The sequence below is a fragment of the Anabrus simplex genome, chromosome 2 (assembly GCF_040414725.1).
Source record: "Anabrus simplex isolate iqAnaSimp1 chromosome 2, ASM4041472v1, whole genome shotgun sequence".
Classification (NCBI taxonomy): domain Eukaryota; kingdom Metazoa; phylum Arthropoda; class Insecta; order Orthoptera; family Tettigoniidae; genus Anabrus; species Anabrus simplex.
Genome location: NC_090266.1, coordinates 1217933143 through 1217945546, shown reverse-complemented (window position 1 = coordinate 1217945546; position 12404 = coordinate 1217933143). Strand labels below are relative to the sequence as shown.

General features: G+C 41.3%; 2 protein-coding genes across 10 annotated transcripts in view; one reads left to right on the top strand and one right to left on the bottom strand.

Moving 5' to 3' along the window:
* DNAlig3 (DNA ligase 3) overlaps window positions 1-12404 on the bottom strand; it is a 957513-nt gene that overhangs the window by 480739 nt on the left and 464370 nt on the right. The window lies entirely within an intron of this gene.
* The window catches only part of CNMa (CNMamide), a 428349-nt gene that overhangs the window by 1056 nt on the left and 414889 nt on the right, over window positions 1-12404 (top strand). The window lies entirely within an intron of this gene.

Sequence of the window (12404 nt, the reverse complement as noted above, 5' to 3'; positions counted from 1 at the left end):
ATACTTGAGTACAGAAGGACAAAACAGAAACAACAGAACGCATCTCACAAGTCATAACCACATTTCAAGTATCCATGGCGTGTTTAGAATGTGTTGGAAACCAAGAGAACATCACACAGTCCACAGACATCTGAATCATTTGCTTTACAGGCGTTTTCACACTACTAAAAGACTAAAACTGCAGTATGTTCTTCAAAGTGTCCGTGAAAATAGTACAGGCCAATAATGAAGTATCACCGAAATTTACTCACGTAAGTCAAACATTTTTAAAAGGGAACACTTAAGGAAAGAGGAATGCTGAAGAAAATATATTGTTAAACATGAAGAGAGTATGTGTGTTCAACGATAGGGATACCACAATATTCCAGCTGAATTTACTCTTATCTGGTCGCGTTCTTATCGATATGCCAAAATAAAGTATTAGTAACTGAGAACGTCTTCAGCTTTCGTATTTCATTACATAAGAGTAATTTCACATTTAAAAAAGGAGAGAACATCAATCGAACTGGGTACTATCTGGATATAGTTAAACAAGAAATCAAGAAAGGACAAAAACAAAACAACATGCAAGATAGGTACTCACACAGTTCTCACCGGTTACAACACATCCATATACTCCATTTCGTCTCTTCTTACGGCATCGGTAAGTACGTTCCACCACTGCCCTCTTGGGTGAACGAGAATTTTTTTTAAAAAAACATGGCTTAGTGAATTGACGAGTAACACTAACACTAGACCAGGTCTGAGAAGGTTCCTTAGTGGTCAGTTTCTTGAAAAGGGTGTACGTAACAGAGCCGAAACACATTGTATTTTTCACAAGCAGCAGCAATCGACATGGCAGGGATATATAAAAAAGTGGTACAACTATGGAAACTACGCAACAGTAATCCAAGGTTCTGCATGTAATATATAATACCTATATATAAAATATTTTGAAAATATAGTTCTGGATCGTTAATGGCCTACCGAAACCTATTTTCTGGACACAGTTTATATAACTAAGTAGAACTCGGAGTTGAACAACTCGAAAATTGAAGAAAAACCCATGCTTCTTGAAAACGATGGGGCCTGCCTGTATATATAATGAAAACAGAAAATTCAGAGAAATTCGGAAGGGATCCAAGTAAGAGGAAGATAGCATTTCTTAAGTCATTTTAAAAATAATTAGCAAATCAATTCGTCGTTGAATATATTTAAAATAAATGCATACAAAAATAAATAAATCGTAGGCCTATGAACTGTTATTAGTTCCATCGGTATCAATATGTTTTGTAGCTTGCATTCGAGAAATGGTGTGTTCGAATCCTACCGTCAGTAATACGGAAGATAATTTTCTGCGTTTTCCTATTTTCACACTAAACAAATGGCGGGGCAATACCTTAATTGAAACCACGGCCACTACCCTTTCGGTCCTTTCGAACTTCTTCGTCGCCAAAAACCTGTATGCGTTAGTGCGACATCTGGGTGCGCACCTTTTCAATTGCTATAACAGCACAATGAATACGGAGTAGATGAAATACAAATTTGGATATAATGATTTCCTTATTACATAATTAACGATAGTTCCAATGCTAAGTTTTCCCTTCCCTTTGTGTATTAAAGGGCGTCCTTAACTTCCATTCATATTCGATTATTTCGAAATAGTCATCCAGGCGACCGGACTCCCATCTTAGCTGTAATGTTAACTTCTTTACATCCCAGTTAGGACTAAATTCGAAATTGCTTCAATTCCATGTTTCTTCATCCATTTATACAGAGATAAACTCGGCAGCTTCTACAGATTTGCTTTTGAGTGTATTTCTATTTTTTGACCCATTTTCCTAATAAAATTTAAAGGAAAATTATTTTCAGAAAATAATGACTCTTTTCTCGATATATTTCCAATTACTGTCACATCTTCAACATGGACACTAGAAATAAATCTGTTTTTCCATCTCCTGTTCGTATTTTTTTCAATGTTGCTTTACGTCGCACCGATACAGATAGGTCTTACGGTGACGATGGGATATGAAAGGGCTGGTAGAGGGAAGGAATCGGTCATGGCCTTAATTAAGGTACAGCTCCAGTATTTGCCTGGTGTGAAATTGGGAAACCACGGAAAACCATCTTCAGAGCTGCCGACAGTGGGGCTCGATTCCACTATCTCCCGAATGCAAGCGCATAGCTGCGCGCCCCTAACCGCCCGGCCAACTCGCTCGGTACTTCTGTTCATAGTGTATGTATTCCAAACTGCGAAAATAAACTCGGGTGATGTTGCAAAAATTTATCTCTCTGTGTTTCTTAATTTTAACAAGAATGATTTCACGGAAAAACAAGCATTAATACATCATAATGTGCAAAAGAACCAAGGGATTTCTGCGCATCGCCCTGTAACAAAAAAGACACTATGCCTCATTCTCCCAAGAGAGAATTATAGAGGCTTCGCGTATGAGCTATGAGGCTCGGAGGGGTGAGAGAACTGTTAATCAACACGTCATTTTATGTCCTCACATTAATCATTTAATCGTAATTCCCATGATTGACATACATTTATCATCACTCCTCACATTTATATCAATTTCCTACACACAGCATAAATTTCGCTACTTCAATATTTAGCATATCATCACATTCGAAATTAAATTAATGATACATTAGAGTATTTGCATATGAAAACGAAAATATTAAATAAACGAGTACGGCTCTCGACGTACTGTAGATATCGCAACTCTCGTTACCAAGAAATGAAAAGATTTCACGGAAACTACTGTCATGATGGGGGATATTCTATGCCTAGATTCTTACAATCATTCCTCGAGGAGGAGATGAAATGTGAATGTGTCCCATCTATTAATGGACAGAGGCACAGAGAACGTTAAGTGCTTCTCCTTAAGTCCGGTTTAAAGGGACCTGCGAGCAATATCAAGGCAAATTCGAGCAACGGTGTCAAGCTACGTTACAAGACAAACATTTGCGTACAGCCTGTGTTCCTGGAGTAAGTGTTCTAATGACCCCACAAAATCAACGAGATTTGTCGGGAAAGATCGCGCTGCGTCGAAGAACGGTACAATGTCGTCCCTATTGATGAATCATGACTGTCTTGGCCACAAGGATGGCCGCAATCAGGTTCGACGAGGTACCGAGGAACAAAGCCGATCGTATTGCCGAGAGGCACACGGCATTAAGGCATTATGGTCCGAGGAGCAACTGGCTTTAATCTGAAAGCGCAGTTGTCGTTGTTGAACGCGCGCTCACACAGTACATCGTAAGTTTAGAACTGAGGGACAACTGACCCTCGTGGTGCACCAAGCATGGGAAGTAATCCAGTGCCTTATTGACTTCATACTTGGATGAATTCAGCAATGCATTGCAAACTGAGGAGGGTCAATCCCGAACGTGAACAGAGTGACCACCATCCTGCATGTTCCCGTACATGATACTCCAATTTCCATTCTAAATAGTGCATTTAAAACTCGCCGCCCCCCCCCCCCCTCCTACGTTCTGAAAATCCTGCGGACTTCTGCACCCCTAAGTTAAATGGGCCTCCTTCCCGTCATTCATATTTATGTCGTTCAGCATCATTCATCAGTGAACATTTAATTTTAACTTTCAAGGTATTAGGACACGCTCAGTAACATTTATTTATTTATTTATCTGTCTTTATTTATGGCGAAATTAGGGGTCTTGGCCCTCTCCTACACTTAACCACATTATGCAGCTTGATACAGAATGCATGTATATGTTTCGTTACTTAATATAGACTAAAATTAAAAGATCGACATCCTAAGTCTGAAATGAGCACAATTAATTCAATATTAACTACTCTACGTGAAATTTGTATCACAGAACAGTAATTTATAAAACATTTAGGAACTATTTACTCAAGACATTCACTCGCACATTCACACGTAAATAGATAATATAGCCTACGCATACAAGAGGATATCTTTAGATTGTCTTTTGAAGGTAATTAATGAGGAACAATTTCTAATTTCAGAAGGTAAAGCATATTCCACCGTCCAAGATAAGGAAAGAATTACTGAAGGCAGATGTATGATGTGAAGGTATTGCAATTATTGATCCACGGTCATGAAAGGATGATAGAAAACGGAAATTTTAGGAGAGATATTCAGGTATATTTTCAGTCAGAAGTCGATAGATTAGGGTTGATACATGCTGAGTTCTCTCCTGCTCCACTTATAACCAACAAAGTTGTGCATACATGTGAGGCAAAGTTCAACGAACAAATAAATCTAATGCACGAGTTTAAAGCTATACGAAGTTCACTGGTAGCATCACAACGTCACAACTGGATATTGTTATTTTATCTGAGACTGCAGCAGATCCGGAGAAATTGCTGAATGGTATGGACAGAGTCTTGGATGAGGAGTACACGATGAAAATATGTCCAAAACAAAAGTAATGGAGTGCAGTCGAAGTCAGGTGATGCAGGATATATTTGATTAGGAAACGGAGTCTTAAGGGAAGTAGATGAATATTCATACTGGGGTAGTAAAATAACTAACGATGGCAGAAGTAAGGAGAACATAAAATGCTGCTGCTGATGATGATGATGCTTGTTGTTTAAAGGGGCCTAACATCTAAGGTCATCGGCCCCTAATGGTACGAAATGGACGGCATGATATGATAATTAAAATTTTAAATTGTATCCACTGACTACAGTTTAAAATAAATGCTGATGAAAAATGATTATGAGATTAAAACAATTAGTGGATCTAATTCGCAATGCCTTATCTACTAATAAAATTATAGAAAATACAGGTGACAATGGAATAAAGCATTGCCTGGAAGTACAGAGGTTAAAATAACACATTAAAATATGCAAACACGAACTAAAATAATGTCAACGGGATAAAAACCCAGTTAAGGTGTTTGACCTTCAAAAAAACAATTTTTCAAAATATTTTCTTTATTTTATGCTCCTATCCTTCAGGAATAATTTGGTGAAAAAAAGTGTGTCATTATGCGCAATAGTTTTTGAGTTATGATTTAAAAGGCAAAGCCCTGCACCCAATGTTCGTCCTGACAATGTGGAATGCCACATTGCTACGTCCCCGCGTGTTCTTTCCATTTCATTTTTTAATACACATAAGAATACCTTACCACCTGCAATAATGGAGGCAATCAAGCCTGTGTCTAAAAGGTTAGTTGCAACTGAACTGCTGTCAAGATGTGTGGGATCAAACACTCAAAATGCAAATAAGTCCTTGAACACAAAAATATGGAAAATTTACCCTAAAACTGGCTTTTGTGTGAAGAAAATAGCGAAAATTTCTACAAATGATGCAACTATCATATTCAATGATGACATGAAGAATAGGCTGCTTGTTATGAAAGCGTTAGGGGTAGAACCTGGAACATTTTGTGAACTTGCTCTACGTGATGAAGATGAAACAAGAGGAGCGGCGGCAGAGAAAAGGAAACGTCAAGCGACAAAAGAGGCAAGAAACAGCAAGAAGAGGATCAGTTTGGAAGAAACTGAACAGAAATCAGAAGCAGAAGGCACAACGGCACAACTTATGCTGTAGCGGCATTTTAACTTCATTGGCAAGATTTGGTATGTAAGATTTATGTACAGATGTTTATCGCTCATTTTCGCTGAGTTGTGTTTTTAACATCCGTTTTAATGATAACTCAAAAACTAATTGACATACACTAACGCAATTTTTTGTATGTATTTCTGCTTACTATATCTACAAAATGATGTACATTCATGTCTCTCTCTAAGATAGCTTCTCTTTTAAAAAAGTAGCAAAAAATTGAAAATTTTGACATTTTCTTTTCAATACAAAAGTAAAAATATTATTTGTTCAGATATGTTGCTGAAAGTACCTGCATTTTTCTAGAGGGATATGTTTGCAATAAAATAAAATTAACACAACCTAAAAATATTGAAAATTACAGGAGCTTTGTATGAGGAACAACCACCATTTTGAGTTTTGAAAAAATACGCAAATTGTTATTTTTTACATAGCGGTAATGCTGTTTTTTTATATAAAATAATGCCAGTGTTTCATGTGCACAAAATTTCATTTATGTGACTGCTGAGGTTTTGAAGAAAAAATGTCATAATTGTTAAAATTTTACCAGGGTAACCCGTAGCAGACCCCTTAACAGAAATACACAGAAAGACAAAAGACATTCTTACAAACGATAAAAAAGACCACTCTCCCTCATAAAACGGATGACGAGGTCTGCTGACTGCTCGTCATCTCGCAGGATGAGGGAGATGGTACTCGGGAGTTTTAGCATACAGCGCAGATCGACCAGGTCCACGCACCCCGTAAGGATGTGTACCACGGTAAGATGATCGCCGAAAGGACACACCGGAGGGTTTTCTCCTTTCAATAAATAGGACTGCGTTACTATACCGTGGCCGATCCGACGACATAATACGACTGCTTCCCTCCGAGAAGCCCGAAGGGAAGTCCTCCATACCTTCCTTGTACCTTTTCCCGCTCTCGGTTTATTTGGAAGTGGTGGCCTGCCACTCCACCTCCCAATAGGACATAATCAAATGTCTTAGCTGAGTGCGAATATCACTTGCTGGAACCTTGTAAGGCAACGGGGGCAGTGTAACTGCCTCCTTGGCAGCCTTATCGGCTTACTCGTTTCTCTCTACACCCATGTGGCTTGGGAGCCACATAAACGTGATTCCGGTGCCAGCATCCGAACACCCGGCCAGCAGGTCCTGGATCCGCTTCACCAGACGGTGCCGAGGAAAACAGGTATCAAGAGACTGTAGCGAGCTCAAGGAGTTAGTACACAGAAGAAAGTCCCGGCGCTCATCGGACAGGGCGTACCACAGAGCTTCCCAAATAGCTTAGAGCTCTGCTGTGTACACACTACAGGTTTCCGGGAGAGCAAAAAGAAACCTATCATTGTCGACAACGAACGCACAGCCCACTTTCGTTTCTGCCCTCGAACCATCCGTGTAAACGACGAGTGAACCTGGATACTGGCCAACAATGGACAGGAAGAGCCTTCGATAAATCGAAGGGTCCGTGTTTTCCTTCGGGCCAGGGAACCGAAGGTACATCAAACAATATGTGACTGCTATCCAACCGGTCGCGTTGCAGCGTACAGCCGACAGTTTTCACTGTGGAATACGCAAGGATAGCTTGGGTAAAGTGGCATCGGTCGCAAATTTACAGCATTGGACAGGTGTAAAGGCGGCACACCAGATTCAACGAGCAGGCTAGCAATGGGGCTTATACAAAAAGCTCCCGTCGCAAACCTAAACCCGCTGTGGTGGATGCTATTCAGTTTCGCAAGGACGCTTTGCCTTGCTAATCCATATGCTGCACTGCCGTAGTCTAACCTGGATAAAAAATGTGCCCTATAAAATCGTAGGAGCACCGTGCGGTCAGGCCCCCAATTAGTGCTACTAATAAACTTGAAGATATTTAACTTCTTAGTGCATTGCACTTTTAACTGACGCACATGTGGCTCCCACGATAATTTGCTATCGAAAAAGAGTCCAAGAAATCGGTTAAGTATCAACTACGGGAAGAGCGACTTTTCCTAAATAAAGCTCAGGATGCGAGTGAAGAGTGCGCTTCCGACAAAAGTGCTCAGTGCGAGACTTCCGTGACTTAGAAGACAAATTACTGAGACTGCTACCTTCATACGAGCACGTGATACTTTTTGGAGACTTTAACACAAATTATTAACCCAGAACAACACCGCCTTACGACTACAAAATATTTTTGAAATCCTGTGACATGACTAGGCCCTATATTGCCCCTTAAACCCACCCACCACGTCCATGCATAATTTTCTCCAGAACCTTAGAAAGTGCTGTGGGAATGCAGACAGGTCGGTAGTCGGTAGTCAGATGTATTGCTTGCAGGAGAGTTTTTTGGAACTGGCACAATGAGTGCATTTTTCCATATAATTGGGATATTGCATGAAGTAAGGCAGGTATTAATTAAAAGCATAATAATGGGCAATATTATGTCGAATATGTAGGTCACGAATGAAATGGGAATTTCATCAGCTTCTGTTGGGTGAGATTGAATTGACATAACTTCCCCTCTTACTTTATGTTCGGTAACAGTAGCAAATTCAAATACTGGACGGACTGGTGATTGTTGCCTTAATATATTGTCAATGGTGTTTTGTACTGTCGGTGAGTCAGGAGTGAGACGTTCCGTGGAGAAATATGTATAATTCATCAAGGGACACCTCGGGATCAGTATGCTTCGCAAGTGGTTTGCCAATACCCAGTGACCGAAGTTGTCGCCATGTGGAACCATTGTTAATATTTTTGTTTAAATGCTGGAAATAATTAAATTTCTTATTGCGAATTACAAGCTTAATTCGGTTTCGAAGAACACGGTACTGCTCATGTACGTCAGCTAGTTGAGTCTGCTTATAGCGTCGGTGTAGTGCGTCTCGTTCTTTCATCATGGTCTTAACATCAGAAGTCAGCCAAGGACAGGGCGGCGTGTTACTCTCACATTACGCTTTGGTGCGTGTTTGTTGTACAATTCATGTAAATAGGAATTAAATATTTCCACTTTCTCGTCAAAGTCGCTCGTTATCATTATGTCATACATGGGGCCGAGTTGTGCATCTTGTCTCAGTAGTATTAAATTCATGCTTTTAAAGTCTAAACGTTACATATTTCGGTCGGTACTTAGGCACCCGAAGAGAGTGTATATGAGATTATGTATAGATATGTCAGGAACAGATACTTGACCGCGGTGAAGGATTTTTTGGGGGATATTTGTTATTACTAGGTCTATGAATGTATCAGCGGAAATGGTGGAAGTGTCTCGTGCCTTGTTCAAAATGTCCTTTCTCAACCTAGTGAGGGATTCTGTTATGAGTAGTTTGGAGCCTTTCAGCTGTCGCTTTAGCGCGCCAAACTTGATCCCGCTGGTGGTAGCGATAGGCCGATTACCCTCAGTCACTACGTCGGCAGTCGATCTACGTTGCCGTCCCAGGGGTCTCGTCCACTGGAAGCGGAAACCTGCGAAAAGCCGCGATGACGAATTCGTACGAACACACAAGAAATCGGACGAACGATCCAAACCGCTGAATTCAAGTGGGACTGCGTCCATTGGAACCGGCGTTGTTCGTCAGTGAATACCTGCGAACTATTCAGATTGGTTTGGATTTTTCGGCCGAAGAGCTGCGTTTTATCATCAATGCTGAAACTTCCGGTACAAGATGGGAAGTACTTGTGGGATCAGCGATAGTCTCATTACCAGATGTGGGATATGCAAAAGTTGTCATGGAATGAGGTGGCGACAGACATGGGTGAGCCAGGCAAATTTTATATAGTTATTCACTTTACACCACTTACTTGATTCTTGTATCTGAAGATTCTTTACAACACAAGTTCAAAGTGTAATTTTAAATTAAGAAAACTTGCCCGCCTCCGTAGCGTAACGGTTAGCACTATTAGCTGCCGTCCGCGGTGGCGTGGGTTCGATTCACGGTACTGCTAGAAATTTAAGAATGGCAGGAGGGCTGCTATGTGGTTGAAATGCTACATGCAGCTCAACTCCATTGGGGCATGAAAAGAGCTGCACCACCTCGGGATTAGAACACGAGTTAACTTTAAAAAACTCTTTTTGCTAGGGGCTTTACGTCGCACAGACACAGATAGGTCTTATGTCGACGATGGGATAGGAAAGGCCTATAAGTTGGAAGGAAGCGGCCGTGGCCTTAATTAAGGTACAGCCCCAGCATTTGCCTGGTGTGAAAATGGGAAACCACGGAAAACCATCTTTGGGGCTGCCGATAGTGGGATTCGAACCTACTATCTCCCGGATGCAAGCTCACAGCAGCGCGCCTCTACGCGCACGGCCAACTCGCCCGGTTTAAAAAACTCTAGCAATATTTATACTTTCCCGTTCGATCACTTCATACCTACGTCTAATTATGTTTTGTAAAATATGTTCCAAAAATACCGTACATAATAAATCACTGGCTCCAGTATTTGATTTATAGAAAATAAAGATGCAGTTTCTCATTTCAGATAAAGGTTATCGTTCTGTGACTTGACAGCGAAACTCCACACATGGCCGCTCGAACCCAGCTTTATCGCACTGATGAGAGAGAATCATTTCCACTATTTCTATTACCTCTCGCTGTTACAAAACATCTTTATTCATTTCTTTTAAAACGCCGCTGTTCGCCCATTACAAACAGAACTATGGGGTATTTGTAGTTGTCTACACGGGCGGCTTGCACACCGTGGGTGGACACGTCCATGAGCGAGCAGGCGGGTCAGACCCTACACGGTCAGTAAAACTGAGTCAATAATACTGACAGTACGCATCAATACTGTAGCGACCTTACATGATAATTATTACTGTCAATATTTTGATCAGTTAATACTGCACTTGCTTACCATTGCGGTACTCTTACGTTACAAATAAAAAGTCAATAGCCGTCAATATAACTTGAAACTGTATCGTAAAAGACGGGCATGTGTACCTATCATACTAGCATTCTGCAAAACACACAGTGTGGTAAAAAGTAGGTAAACGAGAAGAGTATTCTCATATGAAGTTCGTCTTCATCTTCTTAATCAGTTGACCCTCCAGGGTTGGTTTTTCCCTCGGACCCTGCGAGGGATCCCACCTCTACCGCCTCAAGGGCAGAGTCCTGGAGCGTGATACATTGGGGATACAACTGGGTAGGATGACCAGTACCTCGCTATGCTATGCTGAACAGGGGCCTTGGTGGGTGATGTGAAGATTGGAAGGGATAGACAAGAAAGAGGGAAGGAAGCGACCGTGGCCTTAAGTTAGCCATCCTGGCATTTGCCTGGAGGAGATGTGGGAAACCACGGAAAACTACTTCCAGGATGGCTGAGGTGAGAATCGAACCCACCTCTACTCAGTTGATCTCCCGAGGCAGGCAGAGTGGACCTCGTACCAATTTTTAAATATGGTGGTAGAGCCGGGAATCGAACCCGGGCCTCCGGGAGTGGCAGCTAATCACACTAACCACTACACTACAGAGGCGGGCTCATATGAAGTTGTTGGGGGAAATATACCGATATAATATATCGAAGCAGAAGATTATCAGAACGATCTCCGAATGAGTGAGGTAGGCCTACTTTTGCGAAATTACTAGGAGTGGTAGAGCCTTTTCTAATAAGGCAAAATACAAACATACGGACCTGTTTATCGATGGCAGAGAGATTAGCAGTGACACTGAGGTATCTTGAAACTGGTATATATTTTGAAGATTTAATTAGGCCTAAAGTTTTCCGCTATAATGTCACCAGTTTCCACCAGTACAGCAGTTGTGGAAACATGTGAAGTATTGTGTTACGTTTATTCTGGCAGCGTTTCGTACAGCTCGATAAACTTTTGCGCTAGGCCACCTTGGCGGTTCCACAAGCACCTCTACTTGGCCTTGGTGAGAAACACATCGCTGCTCCGTTAATACTGACAGAAATAATGACGAGCACACTCACACGGTCAGTATAACTGTCAGTATCCCCACCACTCTACAGTACTGACGCTCGCAGATCAGGAAATCCGGGTGTGCTTCAGTACTGGCCTTCATTCCATCATTTCAGTCCACACGCGATCAGTATTACTGTCAATACTTTCGGCAAAAATCAGCATTCAATGGTCAAATCCATAATTTCTTAAAGCCACTCCGGAACTCCTCAGTAGAGGCAAGGTCCACATATAATTCGCCTCAGTAACGCTGTGCGGCGCCGCTAGTACATTCCGCACGGTGTCTTGATTTGCACGCCCCCTTGGTTTAATGATTAGGTAGGGTACTGGCCTTCCTTTCAGAGTGCCCTGGGATCGATTCCCGGTCGGGCCGATCATTTTAAATGCGTTGGTTAACTCCTCTCAGTGGAGGACTGGATGAACGTGCCCCACAGGCATGATTTGATTAGAGATTCGTGTGTGAACACTGAAGTGGACAAAGTTAATACACATATGGTTAAAATTTGTAAACATTTTCGTAATACGCAGGTAATTGATAGCAGTTTCGAAATTCAGGTAAACGAAAGGTAGCAAATACTGTTCTAGATTTTATTAATCTTACGATATGTACTGTTATAATACTGACCAGGAAAACTAGTAGAAAGAGCCAGCTGTACTTCAAGCTGGCTCAGCCAACTAGAAAATGAAACTCAGGAAAGTAAGGAATTTCGAGTTACCCAATTGCAACAGTCAAGTTTTAGGGAGGAAGGGGGTCTGAAATTGCTCTTGGTAAACTGTCAGAGTGTAGTAAGTAAACAATTAAAATTCGGTACATTGATGGAATCTTATGAGACTGATGTGGTGATAGGAGTGGAATCGTGGTTGAGAGAAGGGGTGGGTAATAGAGAAGTATTTCCAGAAGGGTACACAGTCTATCGTAGAGACCGAGGAGATAAAAGAGGGAGGTGGGTGTTTATTCTGGTGAAGGAAACT